Source organism: Nanorana parkeri, unplaced genomic scaffold (assembly GCF_000935625.1).
Source record: "Nanorana parkeri isolate BGI_ZX_2015 unplaced genomic scaffold, ASM93562v1 scaffold862, whole genome shotgun sequence".
Classification (NCBI taxonomy): domain Eukaryota; kingdom Metazoa; phylum Chordata; class Amphibia; order Anura; family Dicroglossidae; genus Nanorana; species Nanorana parkeri.
The window spans coordinates 292,918-317,461 of NW_017307130.1; positions in this window are offsets into that span (position 1 = coordinate 292,918).

A 24,544-nucleotide genomic window follows, 5' to 3' on the forward strand; every position below is an offset into this window, starting at 1 on the left:
GGTGGGATTTGAAACTGCTGCTATCAAATGGACTACCCCTTTGAACCACAAGCATATAGTGTAATCTGAATGTCAAAATGTTCTTTGTTAAATAATGTATATGATCTGAGCTGTCAATTAAAATACTAATACCAGACCAAATATGAAATTATAGAAAATATGGATTCTAAATGTATTCATATTTATAGAATCCTTGAGCAATTTTCAGACACCACTGAAGTGGAGGGTAATATGTTACCTCTCAGATATTTTTGGGAGATGGTTCAACTGAACAGCAATATAAGTATTTCATGATTAAGTGTTTTAATATGATGTTTATAGAGAAGATAAACCAACCCATGTTTTTATATTAGCCCATAAACTGCTTTCAAACCAATGTTATATTCACTAATATAAAAAACAGCCACAAACATAAACCTTTTATATAGCTAGATCAATGAAAAATCAACAAATTATTTCTCTGACCTTCACATATACACAGCTACAGAGCTGCTGTCTAACATGAAATATGCCCAAGACAATGATCACTTGAATTTGTTATGGTGCATAATGATGGCATACATTTCTATAAAATACAAGGCTGGACAATGTATATTAAAGTGAAAATTGTTGACTGTATATAGGACCTGAAGAGACTTTTATGGCTTTTGTTACTTTTGTAGATGGGCAGCTGAATGTACAGGTGTCTACGTTATTAACATTGTTTTCATGCACTCTTAGAGCTCTGAGATTGATTTCCAGTAAGGATACGATCTGCATGGAGTTTGTATGCTTTTCTTATGTCTGCAGCTGTTTCTGGCAGGTTTCCGCCATAATACACAAACCAACTGGTAGGATAATTAGCTTTCACCCAAATAAACATTACTGTTTGTATGATTGTAATTAGGGTTGCACAGATACCAAGTACAGTACTCGGTACAAGTACGAGTACATGTACCGATACTTTTGAGCTCCAAAACTAGACTAGAGAAAAATTCAAAAATTAGGAGGCAGCTGTCATTTGCAAGGAGCATACGGAGCTCCTGGGATTTGTATATCTCTGTTTTAATGTACCATTTTGGTTTTATAGATATAAATAAAGGGATGCACAGATACCAGTTTTGCGAGTACGAGTACTGGTACTTGCCGAGTACTTACAAGTACGAGTACTGATACATTTTTGTTTATTGTCATGTGACAGTTTTTCTAAAACAATACAGACTAATGATTTCAGGACAGCGGTGGAGTGCCAGAGCCAGGTCCCAGCTGCAACCACTGCAACCCTGGGAGTTCTCATGAAAATGCCAAGTATCTGCACTGGTACTCGAAAAGTATCTGTGCATCCCTAATTGTAATAGGACATTTGTGGGTGCTCTTGCTGTGAATTGATTAAGCTTGTTGCCTGCAGGAATGGTGATGGAGGCGGGAGTTGAAAATTAGCGTATATATAGTGACTCATTGATGGTACAGTTGAATATACAATTTTCCCTTTTGGATCTCAAATTCTAAGAAACCTGGCCAAATCTGGATGGAAACACCCTGGTGGTTAAAATGGTAACATCACGTACTGAACAAACGTAGCATTTTTGTTCAAATCCAGTCCCTGGAGCGTTTCATTTAGTAATTCTTGGGGTAATCTAGCTGTGCAAATACAGAATAGCATGGTTATACCTGAGCAAGACCAGGACAGTTTTCTTTGCATGTACCACACAGTACAACCCTTACCAAAATAAGCCTTCTTTGTAGTAAAGCTTAACATTTAGACAATTGTCTTAACATTTAGACAATAACTGCATGGAATGACCTAAATGATCTAAAATTATGTTTACAGCCAGGCTGCGGCAATAGAAGTAGAAGTAGTTTAGCAAGCAATTCCAAGTTAATGCTATACCAGTCAGATTTCCTCACTTTCACTTTTGCTCCAGCATGGTAGCTGCATGGAGGCTGTACCCATGTTTCCATAGCACTAAACATGGGTTCAGGTCACTGCTGACCTGGTTTCAACTCAGCTGGCTAGCAGCCAGTTAACTCCTATCACACCTTCTTGGTAGCTGTTTAAATGCTTGTGGGTTTGTGACACTGTGCCATAACTGGGCATAGGCATCTTAAACTTCAGTCACACTGAGCTTCCCTTGGCAGTAACCAGTTACCACAACTATATGGGCACTATTCTCCTGTGGCTCAGCCAGCAATTAAATCTGCCCCAAGGAGCATTGATATGTATCCACTTAATGGCAAAGAGCTTTCCTAACTTCTATGGGTGAGCTGCACCTCCAAAAGCCTTCCTGGCATTGCTCGAGTTAGAATACGAAGGGGGTTATTCACAAAAGAATGAAGAGTTTGGAGAGGGCAGGAGAAGTGAGCAATCTAGGACAGCAAAGCTGAACTGGAAAGTGAGCTGAATTGGAGAATTTTTCCAAATCCACTTTTTGGCTTAGATTGTTCACTTCTCCTGCCTTCTCCAAACTCTTTTGTAAATAGCCCTCTAAGTGTTAAATTTGATATTTAAATGGTCCTAATTTCTTAAAGCATCTGGTCCGCCATGTAATTAATAACTTACTAAATCAATTGACCCAGAACAAATATGCACAAATGAAGCCAAAACTCCCAGTCTTCACTCTTGTTCCTGGTAAGTGACTTTGAAAACGTTGCAGCCAGATGACCAGTATGACAGTCAGTAAACCTGCCCCCCATATTTTTCATGAATAGGCCTAGGTACTAGGATACATAGAGTATGACTTAACCTGCAGGAATTGTACAGCTGAGGACCAGCTGCAGAAACATTATGGGGGTTGTTCACAAAGCTGTCGAAGGCAGCCGAGTGAATAACCCAGCCAAAGTGAATTGAGCCGAACGCTGTTCACATTGGCTAAAATCAGAAGGACTTCGACTCATCCAACAGCCGAAGCTCTGGCAGCTCTCATAGGGGCCGACTGGCACTGAATGAATAGCCGAATGCTGCCAAGCGGCATCAGCTCGGCTCAGCTTGGCTATTCTGCTTGGTACCTCTGGGGAATAGAAAAGTTTTCTAGCAGGTCCTGGCCAATAAATAACAACTGGGTTGAGCTGGCCGTGACAACATGGCCGGCTTTCCCAGTTGTTACTGTTTAATGACAGATCAGCATCCCCAGGTCATTTGGGGACGCTGATCTGTCATTACAACTTGACAGTGGGAGCCATAAGATCACGACTGGCTCCACCCAGCTGTCATTTACGTAGGAGATTGGTTGGCTTCGGCAGACCGTTCTCCATGCTTCGGGTGTCACTACAGCTCAGCCAAGCCAAAGCATATGCGTTCTGCTCAGCTGAGCCACTTGGCTGCCTTCGGCTGCTGTATAGGCTATTGTGAATAACCCGTACAGCTGCCCTTCGGTTCAGGCGGCTGCAGAGAGGCGAAGGATCAGCCAAAGCTACGGCTGGATACTTCGGCTTTTTAGTTAATAACCCCCTATGTGTGGCACCTTGACAGTGCCTGACCACCAGAATACACTACAAAATTTCAAACACAAGACAGGAGTGACCCTGCAGAAAAAATGACCCCAAATATTGCTGCTGTGGACCAGCTGCAAAAACATTATGTATGGCACTTTGACAGTGCCTGATCACCAGAATAGACCACAAACTTTGAGGCACAATGCATGATTGATCCTGCAGAACAAATGATTGAAATTTTGCAGCTGCAAAAAGTTTATGGGGTCTATTTATAAACAGACACTCATTAACTTATCACCAGCTTTAAAGGAAGGTGCACACGGAAGGGCTTTAAATAATACTACAGCAAAAAGTTTCCCAGCACACTCACCAGCCAACATGAAAAAAAAAACTTGTCTCACCGCTAAGGTTAAAAACATAGGTTTTAGATACACATCTTCTGCAGAATATGTGAAAGCCGCACTGCCTCGTCAAGGCACCTCTATGTAGTGCGGTCCTACAGGACGTGTATGGAGTCAGCAGAATTATTTCAGCACAGCTTCAGTCACATGATCATCCAGAGTAGCAGAACAGAAACACAAAAGAGACCAGGATCGCCTACTTATGTGATAAAACATACAATGTATTACTAAAAGAAATTATTGTATGCACTTGCAGAAGAAGATTGCAAAGGAGCATGTGACTGGGAAGCTATGTAGTGTCCTCATTCATCCCGTCCTGGCCAGCAATCAGGCAGAGCAACAGTGGTAGCGTTCTCACGGCTATGCAGGTCATCGGTTGTGAAGCAGTGGCTCCACTAAGCATCCCCTTCTAGGTGGCATTCCCTGGGCAATGTGTTTTGGGCTTGGCCCTTTGTAAAGCCTTCAAGCACATTAATGCTACTGGTTGGAAGACCAACAGCTCTCCTTCTCATTCCTTTCTTTCTACCTGTTCCACCAGTCCACAGGAATCTCCATCTGCATCCGCTGCAAAATCTTTGCCCTCAAGTGATAGGGATGGAAATGTGTATGGCACATCGAGCTGCTAAGAGGGTCAGCATGTGGACACACTTAGATTTTAACCTTGCTCAAAATCTCCAAACCTCACCCGATTCCAACTGCATGTTTGTGCAGGCAAGTGTCTCTTACCCAGCTGTTGGAGCAGAAAAAAGTATGCAACAAGTCTACCTACCATCTCAATGCCTGCTTGACAAAATTACTGGCTTTACAACTGGTCCCATTTTAGCTAGTGTAATCTTCCTCTGGATGGTCACTTATTTTCTGGACATCATGCTACAGTATATGTGACTATTGTCTATGAAATATGGCTGTGTAATTTTTATCTCTTCATAACTTCATTTCTGGAATGTGAGGTTGTGATTTTGAAGTGTTTTGTGCACTCTGTCTTGACATTTTAGTAAACTTTGTAGACAATATACTGTGGTACTGCACTAAAAGAAGTTTACAAGCTATGCTATGTATCATGTTCTGCCACTGTACAGTATAGCACAGAAATGCAAATCCCAAATGCAAAGAGTTATCAATATAGTTACATAGTTACATAGTATTTGAGGTTGAAGACACAGGTCCATCAAGTCCAACCCATAGCGTGTATGTATGTGATTCTGCATGTGTATGTGTGTGTATGAGTCACTATGATTTTGTTTTTAGGGTACCTGTACCCCTGCATGCTACAATCTCTTAGGAAATTGTCCAAATGCTTTTTAAATGATTCTACACTCCCAACTGATACCACTGCTTGTGGCAGCGAGTTCCAGACCCTAACCACTCTAACTAAGAAGAAGCCCCTACGCCCTTTGTGGTAAATCTTTTTTCCACCAATTTTAGGTGGTGGCCTCTAGTCTTTGTTAAGGAGTTTATAGTAAAAGTTTGTTGCTGATGATGCAATCACCATTGAACATCTTATACATCAAAATCATGTCCCCCCTTAATCTCCTCACTTCCAGCGTGAACATGATTACATTTAGTAACCTTGTCTCATAGCTTTGGTCCTCCATCCCCTTAGTTTAGTTGCCCTTCTCTGGACTCTTCCAGCTCAAGCACATCCTTTCTGTGGATCGGCGATCAAAACTGGACCACATACTCACGATGAGGCCGAACCAGTGATCTATAAAGTGGCAAATTATAGATTTGTCTCTACAGTACATTCCCTTTTTAATACAAGACAATATTCTGCTTGCTTTGCTTGCAACAGCCTGGCATTGCATGCTATTGTTCAATTTCTGGTTTACTATGACCCCCTAGTGGAGTTCCCATTAATGTGTACTCCGCTTGCCTATTTTTAGCCCCAAAGTGCATTACTTTACATTTACTGCCATATGGTTGCCCACTCCTATATTTTATCTAGGTCCTGCTGTAATGTTATAGTGTCTAAGTCCGTGTCTATTACCCTCCCAATTTTAGTATCATCAGCAAACACGGAAACATGGCTATTCCCGCCCTCCCCGATATCGTTAATAAAAAGGATGAATAATATGGAACAGGAACAAATGCCCGAAGGGCTCTCACCACTTCACACAACCCAGTACCATCCTCTTGAAGCCAGAGAATGGTCATTCCACAAGTCCTAGCCTTCCGCCTTCAGCTCAAGTTGAAACAGCAGTACTTTAAGCAAAACAATTGATCAGCACCTCTGACCATTTGGGGCAGCTCTGCCCACTCTTTTCTTCTAAACAGTTTACCCCAGTGTAATACAGCACCACTGGGCAGCTGGGTAAAGGGTCCTCCAAGCTCCTTGTACTATAAGGTATGGGCTCTCCAATCAGGTCTGGTGGGTCGGGCTACATTTCCGGCCACTTAGCAGTCAATCAGGATGCTCCTCTGACATTGCTAGGGATGGGCACAGTCTCTTGCTAATGGTGGAAGCCAACCCCAGTCCTCCAGTGACTTTGTTCTCCACCAAGATGACCACCACTTTCCTGTACTGAGGACACATTCCCCCTCCAACACTGTCTACTAATCACAGTGGAGGAGTATTACGCTGCAACAGGAAAAAAAAAAACATTCTGCAGTGCAGCTAAAAGGGTCACAGGCCAGACTACACATTTGTTCCTTTTTTCATAGTAGGCAGGATTTTACTGTTGCTTGCAATAGGATAAACATGGGCCATTAACATGACTCCTCCCAGAAAGCTTTTAATACATTTCTACACACACCCTGTGAACTACTGAGATGCCGAGGTCTCTTTAGACACTACTACTTTATGTGGGAGTTGTTTCTATTATATTCATCTTTTCTTCCATTTGTTCAAGCTCTATCATTATTGTACTGTTACTGTATGCACTACTGTAGAGCACAGCAACTGCAGACCATTTCAAAACAGAGTCTACACATTGCACGTACTGTAGTATATGACATATGCTTGTTTATATTTTATAGTATTCACATGATGTGTTTATTGAAAAAGTAATATGCTATTGCTTGTCTGGAAAAAAAGACAAAATGGAAAACCACACAAATGTGAGATTTTCCTGCCTATGGCTACTGCAGCAACCCCCTAGGGTCTGTCATCAAAAATAATAAAGAGATAGAAACATGTAGCATAAAACTACTCTTGTAAATTTGATGTACTTATTTAGCTGATATTTGTCAAGGCAGATAAAATGTTGTCAAACAATATTTTCAACATGGAGGCTTGTCTTCAATTTTACTCTATTTATTCTTCCCCAGCAAAGCTCTAGAATGTCATGTTGTGTGATAGATTGGAAACTCTCATGGATTCCTATTAGGAAAATTAGGACAGATTTAGAGTGGTCAAGCTAAGCATGACAAACATTCAGTGTGTACTCTGCTGCTTTGTTTTGTTTTATTTCCTGATGGTAGTGTCAGAAGCAGTATTAGCAGGAATAATACCACAGTAATTCTCAGTTAATCTAAAACTCAAGAAGAGCCATATAAATTCTGCCGACATCCCCAGCCAGTGTATTCTCTGCAGAGCTATTATAAATGGAACATAACCAAAAGAAGATAAAAAATGATTATTAAGTCAATTACGTACTTCAGTGTTTTCATTTTCTTCTGTGTGTACAGGTTTCTCTAACTTATATATCCTCAATATCTCTCTGGTGACCCATATAACCTAGATTTTGTCTTCAATTGAGAACCTGTGGGACAAGCAATTTTGAAACAATATAGAACAAAAAAATTGATTGGGTACCTCCTCTGCTACATCTTTTCTATCTAACATAAAATAACACAATTTTCATGAAATCCTCTGTGTTCAGAAACCCATTTACTTTCAGTATGACAAGTTTATTAGTGCCTAGTATTTGAGTGCATTGTCTTTAAAGATATGTTGGTTCCATTTACTCATATGTACTGTATATATTCCTAAGTCAGATAACTTTTAATTAAAACCACAGATTTTTGACATGGCAAAAAAATAGAAAAGCAATGTTTACGTAAATATAAACTGCTTCCCTATAACCACCTAAATTAAGATACTACTTACAGTCATTAGGGACCCTAAATTAACAGTTAATAAAACAAGTTGATAATACAGAGTGTTGAATAACACTGGTTGCTGGGGAACAGGGAATAAGGTAAATATCTCACCTTAATCATCACACCCTAGGCAAAACAAGCAGCTATCACATGCAAAGGAGGGAGGGGTAGTTACAATACATAATACTTAACAATCACTTACAAAGCTATCTACCACTCTGCCCCTGGCTATATTTCAAAGCTTGTCTCAAAGTATCACTCTAACCCTAACCATCCCCTCCGCTTTTCCAAAGACCTCCTGCTTTCCAGCTCCCTTTGGCAACTCCTCCTATGATCATCTCCAGGACTTCTCTAGAGTCAGTCTCTTCCATCCTCTGGAACTCTTAACCCCAACCTATTCATCTTTCTCCTACTCTGATTGCCTTTAGGTGATCCCTAAAGACTCATCTCTTCAAGGAAGCCTATCCCACCTGCAACTAACCACTGAACCATCACATTCTCAAACAATTTATCCCCACACAGCCCTTGCCCTTCCCGTTTAGATTGTAAGCCCTCACGGGCAGGGCCCTCCTTACCATCTTGTTTTGAATTGTATTGTGATTGTAATGTCTTACTTGTATTGTAAAGCCCTGTGCAAACTGTTAGCACTATGAAAATCTTGTATAATAATATGTACATATAAAACATTTTCTGTGTACAATCTTGGCAAGAAATCAGTTCAGTTATCCATATATGCAGCAAAGTGCATTCCTTCTTTTTAGTTTTTTTTTCTAATAATTTTCTATAACAAATTGCTGGGTTAAAAAAAAGCTACTTAATTTTATTGTGTGATTTATTTGAGGTCAACAGTCACTTTTAGCTGTTGTCTCATGCACTATAGAAGTTGCTGTCTTGCTCTATAGCAACCTTTTGTTTTGCTGCAAGACTGCCCTTGATGGTATATTGGTTTTTATTGTATGTTAAAGAGGTTTTTTTTAGGTTAAAGTGTGAGGTTTGCTGCAAGGCTTCACTTTAAAAAAAAATCGGCTTATTTTATACTTTTGCCAATGCAATGTCATGTTTTATTTGCAGTATGCGTACAGTTCTCTGTATGTGGATATTCATAAATAAAGAATAACAAAACTCGCAGCAAAGAGAAGGACTTGCTGATGTGCTGTAAAAATAGGTATATGTATGGACACAACCTTGATATCTACAAGAATCAGAAAGGTTTCCTGATGAAGGAAGGCTATGACAGACCAGGTGGATTCCATATGGAATTTTTGGGAGCAAATTAATACATTTAGGGCCTTGAGATCCAAGATGGGGCAGATGCCCTTTTTGGCTTTTGAATTGGGAACTGGTTGGAATAGAATTCCTGAAACCTTTCTAATCCAGGAACTGGAGCGATAACCCCTTGCTCCACAAGACCCAAAAGGGCTACATGGAGGTTTGCTAATATCTGACCAGTCACACAGGAATATTAGAAAGCATGAAGCAAAGAAGAAATAGGGAGAAGAACTGAAACCACCTCCCATACCCAGGCCTCTGAGATGCTGTCTGTCTGCAAAGGCTAACAGACATCTTCATCAGACAGAGCTTCTGAAACCAAAGGTTGAAAGGCCACTAAGGCTGCAGGTGGGTCAGATTATGACCTGAAATAAAAGCATATTAAATAAAAAACATGAATGTATATAATTGCATTAACTGCATACAATTAAACAGGTTTTCTTTTACAATAGTGAATTCTGTTGAGGTTGTGCTAGACAAATAAATACCAAACATGTAAATGCCACAAAATTGCGTGCCGGTTAAAAGGTGAAAAACTTTGGTACCTAAAATTCTTTATAGGTGACACATTTAAAAGCCTTTTTTAGGTCTTCATTTTAGAGTTAACTGTTGAGAATGGACCTAGAATAATTGCTCTCACTCTAGTGTACGTGGCAATACCCAACATTGTTTTTATACGTAAACGCACCCAAGCCTGGCCTGTGTTTACATACTTATGTACGTTTATGTTGGGGCATGGGGCTTAAAACCCACCAAAGTTGTCCTGAGTCCTCAGAAGTGGCAGAGGAACCAAGGATACATGGAGGGGCAGTTGGGTGGGACGAAGGGGAGGTGTCACCTTGCAGCCTATGTGGTAATGATCAGGCTCAGGTTGCCCTGGACAAGCCCAAGCCTGTGACTGAAGAGTGAAAGGAGAAACAGCAGCTCATATCTCTATCGTGCTACTTTTGCTTTCTATCAGCATGTTTGTCAACACATAAGCTGACTGGCTCCTGGTAATGCTTCCTTCTCTCATACTCCAGCTCTGCTATAAATGGACTGCGAGAGGCAGATATCAGGTCAGGTACTTTTCTGATGTATTAATGATTACAGAGCTATCTATCTATCTATCTATCTATCTATCTATCTATCTATCTATCTATCTATCTATCTATCTATCAGACTTTATTATCTACTATCCCTAGTCTCCTTAGAGATTATAAATCACTTCCTGTCATTACAATAAGTGATCGGAAACCTCTCCAGTTGGAATATATTATATATACACTGTGTGTATATATATAGATATATCTATCTATATATAGATATATCTATCTATATATAGATAGATATATCTATATATAGATAGATATATCTATATATATACACATATTCCACAGCATTAAAACACTTGTGAAGGTCTCGTTTTACTGCCCCCCCCTCATTTTTTGTATTGGCTTCAAAGAGACAGGTAATGATGAGAGAAGAAGAAAATGATCTTCATTGAGGTCAGACAGGCACAATAAAATCCTGGCAGTAATTTTAAAAGTTCCCTCCTGCCCCTTTTTTAATCATTTTGAGTAAAAAATATTCACCTTCATATGCAGAAGCTTTCAGTACCGTACACTGCCCTGCAACTCAACAATCAAGTTTCCATAGAGACATTCTCTTCAGCTTGATGCATATGCACTGCAGTTCCATAGGCTGTAATTGATTTCCTTCAAGGAAGGGTGTGGTAGAAATCAATTAAAGCCTATAGGACTGAAGGGAGTATGCAAACTGAGGAGGAATTCCATTTGCTGACTAGTCGAACATTGCACACAGTTGCTTCTGCATCAAAAAAAGTTTGAGGTTTGGGAGGGAACATATATCTTCTTTATATATTTTTTACTTTAAAGATGAACTGCAGGTAGACACAAATTACTGCAGCTCTGTTCTTTAATACAACACTAAATGTATTTTTTTAATGCAAGCAATATATGTACCTGAACCTCTCTTGGTATCAGCGTTTAGCAGTCTACTATACAGTCTGTACAGCAGAGCTAAGAGAGTACGAGGGAAAAGTAGCACAGGCATCCAATCATGTATGCCACAGTGCCAGGAACATGCTGATAGAAGAAGAACAACAGATAAATGAGTTAATCAGTCTGCTGATTCTCCTTTCACTGTTTAGTTACAGGGTGGGGCTGAGGAGGAGGCCCAATATTAAACTAAATCTGCAGAAATATCTGATCCTCTCCACGGCTAGACAGGGCTGTGTTGTGGGCTCAGCTCTATACATTTAAAGACTAGATAGATAGAAACACACATCTTTGTCAGGTAAAACATCTCTTATATACAGTTTGTATGTCATCTGTGTATTTAACTGTTTGCCTGAAGTTAAGCTTTAGGTCTTCCCCACACTATCCAAAACAAAAACAAAAAGTAATGTTACAGTATGAAATATTCGGATACTGTCAGCAAAAGTCCCGCTCTTTCCACGGAAAAACGCGCATGCGCAGTACACAGCCTTCCCACGGAAAAACGCGCCACAGCGCGCACCGGAAGTGACGCGCACTTGGCGCGGAAAGGCGCACAGGAAGTGACATGATTGTTTGATTCACTGCCCTATTTAAACCCGGCTCACATGCCCATTAGTTGCTGGTTTGTCTTTTCAGCTTGATTGTGTTCCTTGTATCCTGTTTAGCCTTGTCCTGTATGCACCTCAACTCCCTGGATTTTGACCTGCTCCTGTTTGACAACCATCCCTGCTTGCTGCCTGCCTTTTGACCTCGGACCGTTTATTGGATATTCTTCTGCCTTCTCCCTTTTGTACTGCATCGGATCTCCTGGCTTTTGACCCCGGCTTGTTGTGACCTCGATTACTGGATTTCCCTGAGCACTCGTGCCACTCCTTGTCTGCCTGGCCTTTGTCCCCAACCTCAAAGGCCACAAGACACGAGGTGCAAGAGAAGCCTCCTCAAACATTCGGTCTCCCTACCAGGTACGTGATATATAATGTATAAGGTGACAACTAATAATTGTTAGGCTTATGTTCACACAGCCTTTTCAATGCCATATGCCATTTTAATTCTAAACTTCTGCTAGGATAGCTGTTTTCAGGCTTAGGCCCATTATTAAGCATACTAAACAATTAATTTAAAAGATAAACATAAGTGCCAGATTAAACAGAATTAACAGTGGTATATTTGTATATTCATGGCTTAGTGAAAGGTTGTTTAACCACTTGATGACCAGAGTGTTTATACCCCTTTATTGTCCAGGCCATTTTTCAGTATTCAGCGCTGCGGTACTTTGACTGACATTTATTCAGTCATGCAACGCTGTACAAATAGAGCTTTCTTTTGGTGGTATTTAATCACCACTGGGGGTTTTATTCTTTGCTATATAACAAAAAACAAATGTAAAAAACAAAACAGTTTCCCCTACGTTATGTTCTGAAACATTTATTATTACAATTTTTTGGTAAAATATAAAATATGGGGTCACACCGGGTAAAAAGATACCGAACACATCAAGCCTTAAAATTGTGCGTGCCTTTGAAAGTGCAACAAAACTACCACACCCAAAATTGGCCATAGGCGACATTTTCAAAGCTTTTCCTGTTCATCAATTTAGTCCTATCAGTGATTTATGGCCCTAGAAATATTGTTAATGCTCTGACGTTCATGGTGATATGTAACATATGCGGCGTAATGGGTGCAATCATAATTTGTGAACGTAGGTGCAACTGAGGCATGTTTGCGTGTGTATGTGGGGGGGGGGCTTTTTTTGTTTTTTTATTTTTTTATATGTGATTTTCATCTTTTTAACTTTAATATGTTTCAAACTATTTTTTTCACTTAACTTCATTGCTATGACATAAGGGGCTAAAAGTGACAGATCCACTTTATGGAGACAGCAGGTGTCTCTAAGACCCTCTAATGTCACCCAGGGACCCCCAGAGAAGTTGATGAAGCAGAGATATGTTTCACCAGCTTCTCACCCGGCTTCTGTAGCCAGGAATGACAGCTGAATGTGGAAGTGGTGTAATATACATCACTTCCTGCATTCAGAGACCGGAGAGGAGGTCAGAGGGAAATCGTATCTGATCTTCCTCTCATTTCCAGTGACAGAGCCACCGTGCCGGTCCCGGCTTGCACCGGGTACAGCGAAGCTCGGAATTAGCGGTGGGGGGGGGGGGCGCACACCCACATGCATAATACAAGCGATCAGGTGTCTCTAATGGCGGGCACCAGGGGGGCAGGAAAGTATGTTTAAAAACGCCCACCCGCATTCAAGAAGCCACCGTCCGGCCGTTTAATTACAACGGTGGGACGGCAGGTGTTAAAATAGTTTAATATTATTTACCATTTCATGTTACAAAGCTACTAAGAGTTATGCAAAAAAATCTATAATCTTTTATTTCCAGTGCTTTGTACTTAGATGTTTCCAGATATTCATTTTTTTTTGCATAAAGTCACACTTTAACCAGTTGACATCCGCGGTGTTAAACCCCCTTCCCATCCAGGCCATTTTTCAGTATTAAGCGCTGCGGTACTTTGACTGACATTTATTCCGTCATGCAACGCTGTACTGAAATAAATTTTATACCCTTTTTTGGGGACAGATAGAGCTTTCTTTTGGTGATATTTATTAACCACTGGGGTTTTAATTTTTTACTATATTAAGGAAAATTACCAAAATAAAAAAAAACAGTTTCCCCTGTATTAAATGATAAAACATTTATTATTACAAATTATGTTATTCATTTGCTTTTGAAATTTCTCTAAGAATAAATTGTTTGATATTAATATTGCATGCCTTTCAAAGGTGTTTAAACCATGGATGCATGATATTTATTTATGCTGTGCCAGTAAGCATTCAATCTTCCATGTTTAGCTCCTATAATGTATCCAGGTAAATCAAATACATTTTTAAATTTGACCTTTTAATGTTTTCTATTCTCCTTATGTCCTCTGAGCACTGTACTGGGATCCCCAGCCATCTGTAAACCTACATTTTCTGCCTGATGGCTGATAAATATGTCTACAGACACAGTAGTAGTGCAAAAACGATTTTCTGGAATCCTTTTTAGGTATGCAAATTCCTACAGATGCTAACTTACAGTCTTACTTTTTATAAACTACATTTCAGTGTGTCCCTATTATATTTATTTTATATTTTGCATTCAAGCCTAATTCCAAGACCTTTTCATTTTGGGTAAAGTGAGGAAGGGTAAACCCTTATATTATTGTTGTCTGGGTGCCATTGAAGAGTTTTGTTTCTCTCTTCCTGTTCCGATGACAGTGTGTCAGAGAGACAGGATGTGACCAGAAATGTATCCAAGTGAAGAGAGACATCATCAACAGCACTTAGTAGCATGGGTAGAGTGGCACAGTAGAGTGGGTAAACATTAGAAACTCTCTCAGTAGTTATTAATCTCCTGGTGAAGGGACATCTCTCCAATGTGGTCATATACTGTACAGCAGGGGTGCCCACAAGGTCGATCGCGATCTACCAGTCGATCGGGTAGCGATCACTGGTAGATCGCACTGTCCTCTCCTAATGAAGACCAGGCAATATTTGTAGCCATCCCCATGTTATCCAAAGTTATATAAGGCTTGAGTCAGGCTTTAACATTACCTTTTTATAGCTATAGCAATGTAACTTAACTTGTAAGTGCTAAGAACACTAATAAATGCCAAAATAGAATGGTCTTTATTCACCATACATTTATTTAAAAAAATCGCCAGAATGTTTTAAGAAATTATTTACATGGACCTGCAGCTGCGATCCTACTTTGTGGTATTTTTATTCAGTTCCATGACAAGCCTGTATTACATACCATAAAGTTAGGTTTTTATTTGTAAATGTAAGAAATTGGAGCACATGGTTTCATCTTTGTAAAATGACTTACTTTTTCTTTTCACGTAAGTCTATTAAACAATCAAATAAAGAAAGTGTTTATGTACATTCTTAGCTGGCGTTCTATGTGCCTGAGGGTTCATCTGTTCTTTAGTATCATCTGTAGTAGCTGCAATTGCATCTAAATGAGTCAGAGAAAGTATCTTATTGATTATAATAGGTTTAATATTTCTTATTACACCACTCTATTCTCTCCAACATTTTCCATGCCTGATTACCACTTTATGGGTCTCTCTGTGATTAATAGAAATAAATCTGGCACAGGCTAAACATAAATGCTGGTTTGTACATTCATAATTGAATTGAGATTAGCCATATTTATCAACAAACCTTAATATAACATGGCTCATTGATTTAAACAAACATTGATAATAGAAATAATGCTATACATTAGACTTTAGTAAATAGGTTAATGTGGACCTCCAACATGGAATAAGAAATAGTATACATTATTAAAACACCATAGCATAAATTCAATTAATAAATATGATTTAATCAGTTAATAAGAAAAAGAAAACATCATGGTTGCTGAGAAGCATGTAGATAAAAGAGAAATGTGTAGGCAGCATTGTGTTTGTTGTTGGTAAGCCAAAAGACAAGCAAAATAAATAATATTTGTGGTCCGAGCCTTAACAAGTAAGTGATACCCTGCTGCCCCCCCCTCGCCCCCCCCAATGGCCTGTGGTGTGCCTTGGCCTTCTCAGGTCAGTATGCCTAAAAGGGGGCATACTCTGAATGTAAATGAAATGAATTAAATGAATGAAAGCAAGGGGAATGGGCGGGTGGGGACGTTCGTGACCCGCCGACGTGAATCCCCTGTGAGCCGTGCCGACTTTAAAGGCACAGGCTCCTCCCACAAATCCAGGCTAGCCTTCGGCCAGCCTTCAAACTTAACATTCTCTTTTTCCGTCACTTCTTGTTTCTAAAAAACAATGATACATTGAGGGCCAATTTTCACTTTAGTGATACCTTGCTGTACATTACAGAGGAACATATATTTCCCTGTATAATCATAATAATAATATTTAAAAAAAACATACTAGTTCATGGAGTTCAGCGTTGTCTTCCATGCAGCGGAGGCTCTCTCAGCACAGCTCTGCTTCTGTGCCAACGTGTTCAAATGTCTGTTCTTGCTGGTACCTGGTTCCAGTGCATGAGCAGGCATGCTTTGACTATCTGCCAGATATTTGGGAACTGACAGAGACCTCTCCCATGTCTGCGCATGCATGTGGAGATACTGTGCATATACAGGCATGCATGTATGGTTAAAATTTGTTTGTTCCATTAAAACAGTGCCTCCTAGGATGTTTGATTTGGACCTTTCCAGGAGGCAGCTGGAGGTCCAGCCCCCATCATCCTCACCTAGACAAGGAATTAGGAAGTGCAGTGCTTCACAGAAAAAAAGGATTTAACACAGCGGGGATCGTGGACAAGGTAAGTAACCGCTGTGTAATCCCGAGTGTGGCTCGGGGTTACCGCTTTTGGTAATGAAAATTAACCCAGAGCAACAGTCGGGATTACCGCCAGGGAGGTTAAACTATTTTTATTTTTACCATTTTTGATCATTTAAAAAATAATTTTCAACCTTTTTTTGACACTCTTTTCACTGATTTTCTATTCTGCTCAGTACCACGGAGTTACCGAGCAGAATGCCGCTTTGCCCCTTTGAGAATATGAAAAGATGTTGGATCGGCTGAGTCGAAGTACCTCTGCACTTTGGCTCAGCCAAACATGCAGAGCATGTTGGGCTGACCGAAAGCAGCCGATGTACGGCTTAAATGATCCGTACTGAGCCTGAGTGAACAGTCAAACGTCGTTCAGCTCTGTTCACTTTGGTTCAATTATTCACTCGGCTGCCTTTGGCAGCTTAGTGAATTACCCTGTATAAGATTTGAATGGTAATCAATCTGCATGGTCACAAAATCAAATAACTGCAAGTAGATTTATTATTAGTTAAATCCTCTTCTATGCAGCTGCTTTAGACCTAAGCAGTTGTGCACATTCAGTAAGCCTTAACGTAACATCTAACTTGGAGCTCTGTTGTAGCCTCCACAAACAAAGGAGGACACTGTTATTGATGAGTAAACTGTTCTAATTGGTTTGTGCAACAGTTATAGTGGATGTTGGGGCATAAATATACATAAGTCAAAGATGATTTTGATGTCTCAGTTCAGTATGTACCAAGGTTTGGATTGCTCCATGGCTATATAGAAGAGAACTGCTAATAAAAGGTACTTGCAGAGTCCTTGTAGTCCTTATTTGTAGGGTGGCTTAACATGTGTATGTTGTGCTACTGCATTGTAGAGCATGTGCTTTACAGAATTTTACCACAATGCAGGGTAGTGTGCTGTAGTGCCATTCATTTTGAATGGCACTCCAACACACCTTACAAAAGCACAATGTGCATTGCAACACACTAGAACACCCAGATCGGAACTATTAGTGTGTTGTGGTCCATTTAAAAATGTCCAGTTTTCTTGTGCACTGTTGTGTTTATGGGCAGCCCAGTAAAGATAAATGAGCTGCCTAGACCCAAAGCATGTTAACATGCACAATACTGTACATCAAAATGCAACATACTGGAGAGGTGTGAAGGAGGTCTTAAAGTTTACCTCTGTCCATATTTTTCTCAGTATACTGGCACTAGGATAGAATTGTTGACACATACTGTTGCCTGTGTGCAGAGGCGGCTCTCTAATTAGGCAAGTTAGGCGGTCGCCTTAGGCCTCGCGCTCATGAGGGCCTCGCGGCCACCTAACTCGCCTCCACTACGGCATCACCCCTGTTTTCTTTTTTTTTTTTTACCATTTCATTTATTTCTGGATTAGTATTTTTATTGCACTTTGTAAAATTTAAAAAAAATACAGGGTAGCAAAAAAAAAAAGGAATTCACAGTGTCTAAGGGCTCTTTCACACCAATTGCGATGCGTTCCAGAGCGGTGGCTGCTGGAACGCACTGCAATCGCTCACCAAACGTGTACGGCACTTCTACTGCGCCCCCCCCCTCCGGCGCCCGCAGTGCGATCAGATCCACGGCAAAACATTGCCTGCGTTCTGTTCCACTGCAAACGCAAAAAATAGAGCAAGCAGCATTTTTTGTGTTTGCAGTGGAACAGAACGCAGGCAATTTTTTGTCACGCGTCTGATCACACTACGGGAGGGGGATGTGGCTGCAGTGCCATTGACTTCATGCCCCCTCCCACCCCAGAACGCAGGGTGAAGTTTTGTTTTTTGAAGTTTTCGTTTTTTTATTGCGGTGTGTTCTAGCGGCTACCGCTCTGGAACGCACCGTAATTTGTGTGCACAAGCCCTAAGGGTCCAGTCCCACCATAAGGAGTGCGTTCCAGTGCAGTCAGCCTATGGAACGCAACACGGCCAGCTCACTTTGTCTACGGGTCGGAGGGGGCGTGGAGGTGCATTGAACTCAATGGCACCACAGCCACGCTCCACGCCCGCAGTGCGATCGCCTGCACCCAAACGTGTGACACATTAGTGCATGCGTTCTGGTCCTGTGCGATCTGCAAAAATGCTGCATGCACTATTTTGTGCAGATTGCACTGGACCGGAAGCAGACAATAATGTGTCACTTATTAGGGTGCCGCAATCGCAGGGGGAAGTTTTGTGAGCAGCTACCGCTCTGGAACGCACCGTAATTCGTGTGTACAAGCCCCAAGGGCCATGCCATGCCTAGAGCCTAAAACCTGGGCTATTCTGTTACACAGCAATTGCATCTACATAAATAGCAATGACATCTAGAAAATTGGTTGATCAAATGTTGACTTCCTAGATTAACTTTCTATTTGCATGATAGAGTTTTGGAAATTTCTGGGCACATTGGAAGGAAGCTGAAGCTGTGTGTAGGAAATTAATATTCATAATGTTTAGGTTTACTAAGCAGAATAAGCACATTTGTTTTAATCTGCTTAGTTAGTTTGGAAATGCAATTGGATATCACAAGTTCACTGTGAAGTAGAACTGTGACCAATTTATTATCATTCAAATATTTACGTATTCTTGGCAAGCATTAAAGTGACACTAAACTCAGGAGTTAAATCTTAACAATACATTCAATTACCTTAACTAGTAACAAAAATGTATCTTATTTGTGCATTAGCCACCACTCCAAGCTTGCTCCTTTGATGGACTACAATCTCACGTTTAGTTTACTCATTTGTATTGCGATTGTAGTCTATCACAGGAGTGAGCTTGAAGTGGTGGCTACTTTACAACGCACACAGGGACCATGGGGTCCCAAATTGTATTCAGTGTTTTTCTCAAGTTTTACTTTTAAACACTTACTGAAGTAAAAATTAAAACATGCTGTATCACCAGTTCAGAACCTCCAGACTGGATAAATGAAGTATACTGTATGAGGTGCTGGTTGAGTAGATTGTACATCAGTTTCTCTGCAGTAGTAACCACCTGGTTTACCGACCTAGTATTTAATACAATGCTGCATATTAGGTCAGTGCTGATATTTATTTATAGAGTGACTCTTTTACTAACTGGGATATATCAACTTTGACAGACAATGAAAAATCTTTTTGTAGATGATGATAGTGATCTTTGTTTTTTTTTGCACCTCATTTATATGTAGAAAAAATAAAAAAAATCATAAAGCCACCGGCACTCCAAATGATCATGTCAATAAGTTTATTGACCCAAGTCATAACACCTCTATAAAACACTACATTTATATGTAGTGCTTTATTGTACTGTGGCACAACGCTTGTGTCTCTGACAAAAGCTTTAAACCAAAAGTGTTGCTAAAATAATTATAAACTAAATTATAAACTAAACTACTACAATGTAGTAGATGAAAAGGAACAAGAACGTATGGGCTCAAGTTCAAATTACTGTTATATTTACAACTGCAAGTAACTTCTCCAGCTGATAAGCTCATTGCCATCTCTGCAGTGCCATCTGTACTGTTCTCTGAGCAAGAAAAAAATGAGGTGATTGAACAAACAAACATATTTGTTGTCTCTACCAAACCTAAAGAATAATGATGATACAATTGCTTAAATGAAGCACATTGCTTTTATTCCGCAGATAGATACAGTACTCAATTTCGGAAATCTGATCTGCTACTAAAACCAAAATATGGTGTGATAATATAATATAGATGACATGATTGCATCGGGATTCCAATCGAAATACATTTGTATGCATGGCCTAGAAGTTTTCATATAATTATCTCAAACCTGAGTCTGGTATTGTATTGGGATGTGCCAAAAAAAGATTTATCTGTGTATGTTTGTATCAAGCATGGTTTTAATGCACAGAATGTCATTTGGAGTAAAACTCTAGTGCTACTACAGGAAGCTGCCATAAGAAGCTATGTTTTACAATATAATTTAGCCATTTTCTTTGAAAATCTAAAGGATAATGGATTATGGAAAATCCAATTGCTTGAGTTAGTCTAAAGCAAAGGAATTCAAATTCTCAACTCACATTAACTTTAGATGCCAGGAAGTGGTAGTAGTGGTGTAATGAGGTATGGAAATACTGAGGATGAAGTGGATCAGCCCTAGGTTACAGAGTAGGTTAGAGATGACTCATTAAGCATTATACTGTAGAGATTACCTAAATGGTGGCCAGTTTGTAACAGCTCTTCTTCAAGCCAAAAAAAATACAGTCGATTTCACTTGTGCATTTGCTAATAGTTCATTTTGTCTAGCAAAGTTGTTGTTTGTCTTGAAATAGTCTTGGTATTTATTTCCCTAAAAGTTACTGCAACTGATGAACTTTAGAATTATTTCCTCAAGCAATATAGGTATGTAAGAGTCTGGTGTTGTCAAAGAATGAATCTGAGTTTCTTTGACTTGTTTGGAATTCTGTCTGCAATTAAATATAGATAACTGAACATCAGGTGTTTGAAGTCCAAAACACCATTCACTGGTGATGTGCCTTCGAAACAGACTTTCATGCTGCAACAAATCTTTTAAGCCTTGATTTCACAAATGACCTTCATACTGTTGATGGATGGACAATGACATTAGAGGATTCTGCCAGTTTTGTTGTCAATTCCACATTTCTCTACACTCTATTCCTTGAGGGTATTATCTTCAGGAATTGCTCATCTTTGTTAGACAGCTTTCAGGTTTCCAGACATGGGTTTGTCAATTACACATGATTTTTCCTTGTATTGCTTGATAGAGCCTTCAATATACAAGTTAAAAAAGAAATAATGCAAACATATCTGCACAATGTCTTATATTATTTATATAGTATTGCATTGTGTTAGGAACTTTTTAAAAACAAAGAAAAATAATTGACAAAAATTCCATATCTAAGTCAACATATAGAGATAAAAGCAATTAAACACCATTAGCTGTAAAGACTTGATACGTCAACAGAAAGACAACAATGGGTATTTTACACCTAGTACATACACTTGATAATGCCTTCTATCCATGTTTTAATAATGGAGATAGTATTAGATTATTGTTGTGTGATACAATTTCAGTGAGATTGAGCAATAAATGGGATGCTAATTGTTACATTGTTGACCTTAACATGAAGGTAAGAATCAGAAATATAAAAGAGTGTATAGCAGTGTGTAGAGGGTTTATTTAGAAATTCGAGTGCTAACATATGGTCACACTGCTTTAGCACCTCATGTATTATATATATATAGATATAGATATATCTATCTATATCTATATATATATATATATACACAGTATCTCACAGAAGTAAGTACACCCCTCACATTTTTGTAAATATTTTATTATAACATTTCATGTGACGACACAGAAGAAATGACACTGTGCTACAATGTAAAGTAGTGGGTGTAAAGCTTGTATATCAGTGTATATTTGCTGTCCCCTCAAAATAACCCAACACACAGCCATTAATGTCTAAACCGCTGGCAACAAAAGTGAGTACACCCCTAAGTGAAAATGTCCAAATTGGGACAAAAGTGTCAATATTTTGTGTGGCCACCATTATTGTCCTGCACTGCCTTAACTCTCTTGGGGATGGAGTTTGACAGAGCTTCACAGGTTGCCACTGAAGTCCTCTTCCACTCCTCCATGATGACATCACGGAGCTGGTGGATGTTAGAGACCTTGCGCTCCTCCACCTTCCGTTTGAGGATGCCCTCCAGATGCTCAATAGGGTTTGGGTCTGGAGACATGCTTGGCCAGTCCATCACCTTTACCCTCAGCTTCTTCAGCAAGGCAGTGGTCGTCTTGGAGGTGTGTTTGGGGTATGGTGCTACTGAACAAAGTGGACTTATTTAGTTAGAGGGATATTGGGGGGTAATTAGTATGATTGCTCCAAATGCCTGGGTATATATATATATATATATATTGTGGCAGCAGGCTGATAAAAACGTCTGGGTCTAGGCAGGATGGCAAAGATGTATATGCCAGGTTTCGGTGTTATACAAAAGGTTGTCCTCTAGGGGAAAGTGCTGAGAGGTCTGGAGGCTTGGAGGTAACAAGCCCAGCTGAAGCTAGCTGGCTTGTTAGGGCCTCTCTAAGAATTCCCAGCCTCCTAAGAAAGGAGCCCCACCCTAGAACCAGACTGTGTGTCTGGTGGACTGGGGAGCAGATCGCCTGTGTGGCAAAAGAGCAGCCTGTGTGGCAAAAGACAAGCCTGTGTGGCTAGCATTTGGAATACAGCCTGTGTGGCCAGACGTTTTGGTTAAATGACCTACCTGAAGTTGGTGAGACAGGAAAATGTTTTTTTTTCTATTAAGAAAACTGTACTTTGTGTTTGGAAACCCCTGCGAGGGAACATCTGTGTGGACGTTTCTTTCAATTTGTGAGTAAATAAAAATGGGCAAAGGAGCCCTTAAAAAGTGAAAAGCGAGTGGCGGTGTATATATACTGTATACATATGTAGCTTGGATTTGGATTTAAGCACAGACATGTCTCCATTTCTATTCCATTCTTGAAGATATGTCATGGGACGAGAACACTTTTATGTCAAAAGCATAATAGGGTTGGAGAATCATTTTAAATTGTATGTCTAACCAGGTTTTACCTATGATATATTTATATTTGTCCAATATCTTCCAATTTACCCAAAATGGGGTCAGAAGGAGATTTGTATGAATTTTGCCAATGGTAAGATATTAGTGTAATTAGAAGCTATTTATGCATTGGAAAGAAAATATGAAGTTGGTATAGTGAATTTTGCTTGTATTAGCCAAAGGTATAAACTAAGGCATTATTTGCCAGTCAGGATCTAGAAGGTCTGCTAACATTTTTATACTCCTGGATTGCCAAAATGCAAATAATGTAAAATCCTGGTCTTGGGGAAGCCCGGGAAATTGGCAGATCATTTCAGTATTTCAGCTTTTTGGTGATTTTGGCAACAGTTGGGGAACAGTTTAGTGAGTATATTTCTGGAGTGTATATACCTGAATGCCCAAGTAGGTAAAATGCTTTTAACCAGTTGGATACCATAGAACAAAGTCTCAATCTCAGCACTCAGCAGACTTAGGCACCATAGATCTTCTAAACATGGCACATCAGGAGAGGCTGCCATCCACAAGGCTACTGGGAAAAATAATTAGAGAACATGCAAGATAGAAACAGAAGACAGTACCTTCTCCTTGTGCATTAATGTTTATTAAAAGTAAATTACCAGAATATATAGAACTACTCACATGTAAGAGGTAGAAAGCAAGCGGTGTTTGGAACAGAACTGCACTTGGATGCCATTTTGTTGAAGCCATAAATAATTGTCTAATGGTTCTGACGCAGAGAGAAATAGAATGTGGCTCTTGGGATAACTTATATTAAGGCTTGAAACTGATTGAAAGTCTTTGATAAGGGCTATGGTTCAGGAATATTGGATTTTAGGATTTGCCATAAACAACAGAATGTTCCCAGCAAATACTGTCTGTTTTATACACATATAAATCCATGCTCCGAAATCACACCCTTGTGATATCCCAACCTTGTGTGAAATATTGTGGAATTTTTTTATATTGAATTAAAAGTTAAATTTATTCAAAAATAGCTGTGTTTTACCGTGATCTACTGTTCTCCAACATATAACAAATGTACACCGCGTTAAACCTCATGTGCATGATTAAGTGGTTAAATAAACATAATTTAATACAGATACCATTCAGAACACCAATCTCATCAATCCCCCAAATACTGTGAATTGACCAACCCTTTGTACAACAGTACAAAAAAAAGCAATATTTCAATCCTAGAATAAGAATTCAACTTCAATGTTGCTCAAACAAATTTTGTAATAAATTAATATCATCCAATCCACCATGTGGTAAATGTCCAAAATTTTAATAACTTTCTCCCCAAAACCGATGATCTCCAATTGTGCTCTTAAGTTGAAATGCTCCTGTGATTCACCCTCCTGCAACACTTCACTGCACTCACCAGATGGATATGACCAGTATCTTACATGGTCAGTACATAGCCCCCTATGTTAGCCCCCTATGTGGTAGCAATAAAGTTAGTATGTAAAAAAATGTAAAAGTGTTAAAAAAAATGAAAGTAACATAAAAAGTAAAAAATTTTTTAAAGTCCCCCCCCCCCCCCACACCTTCA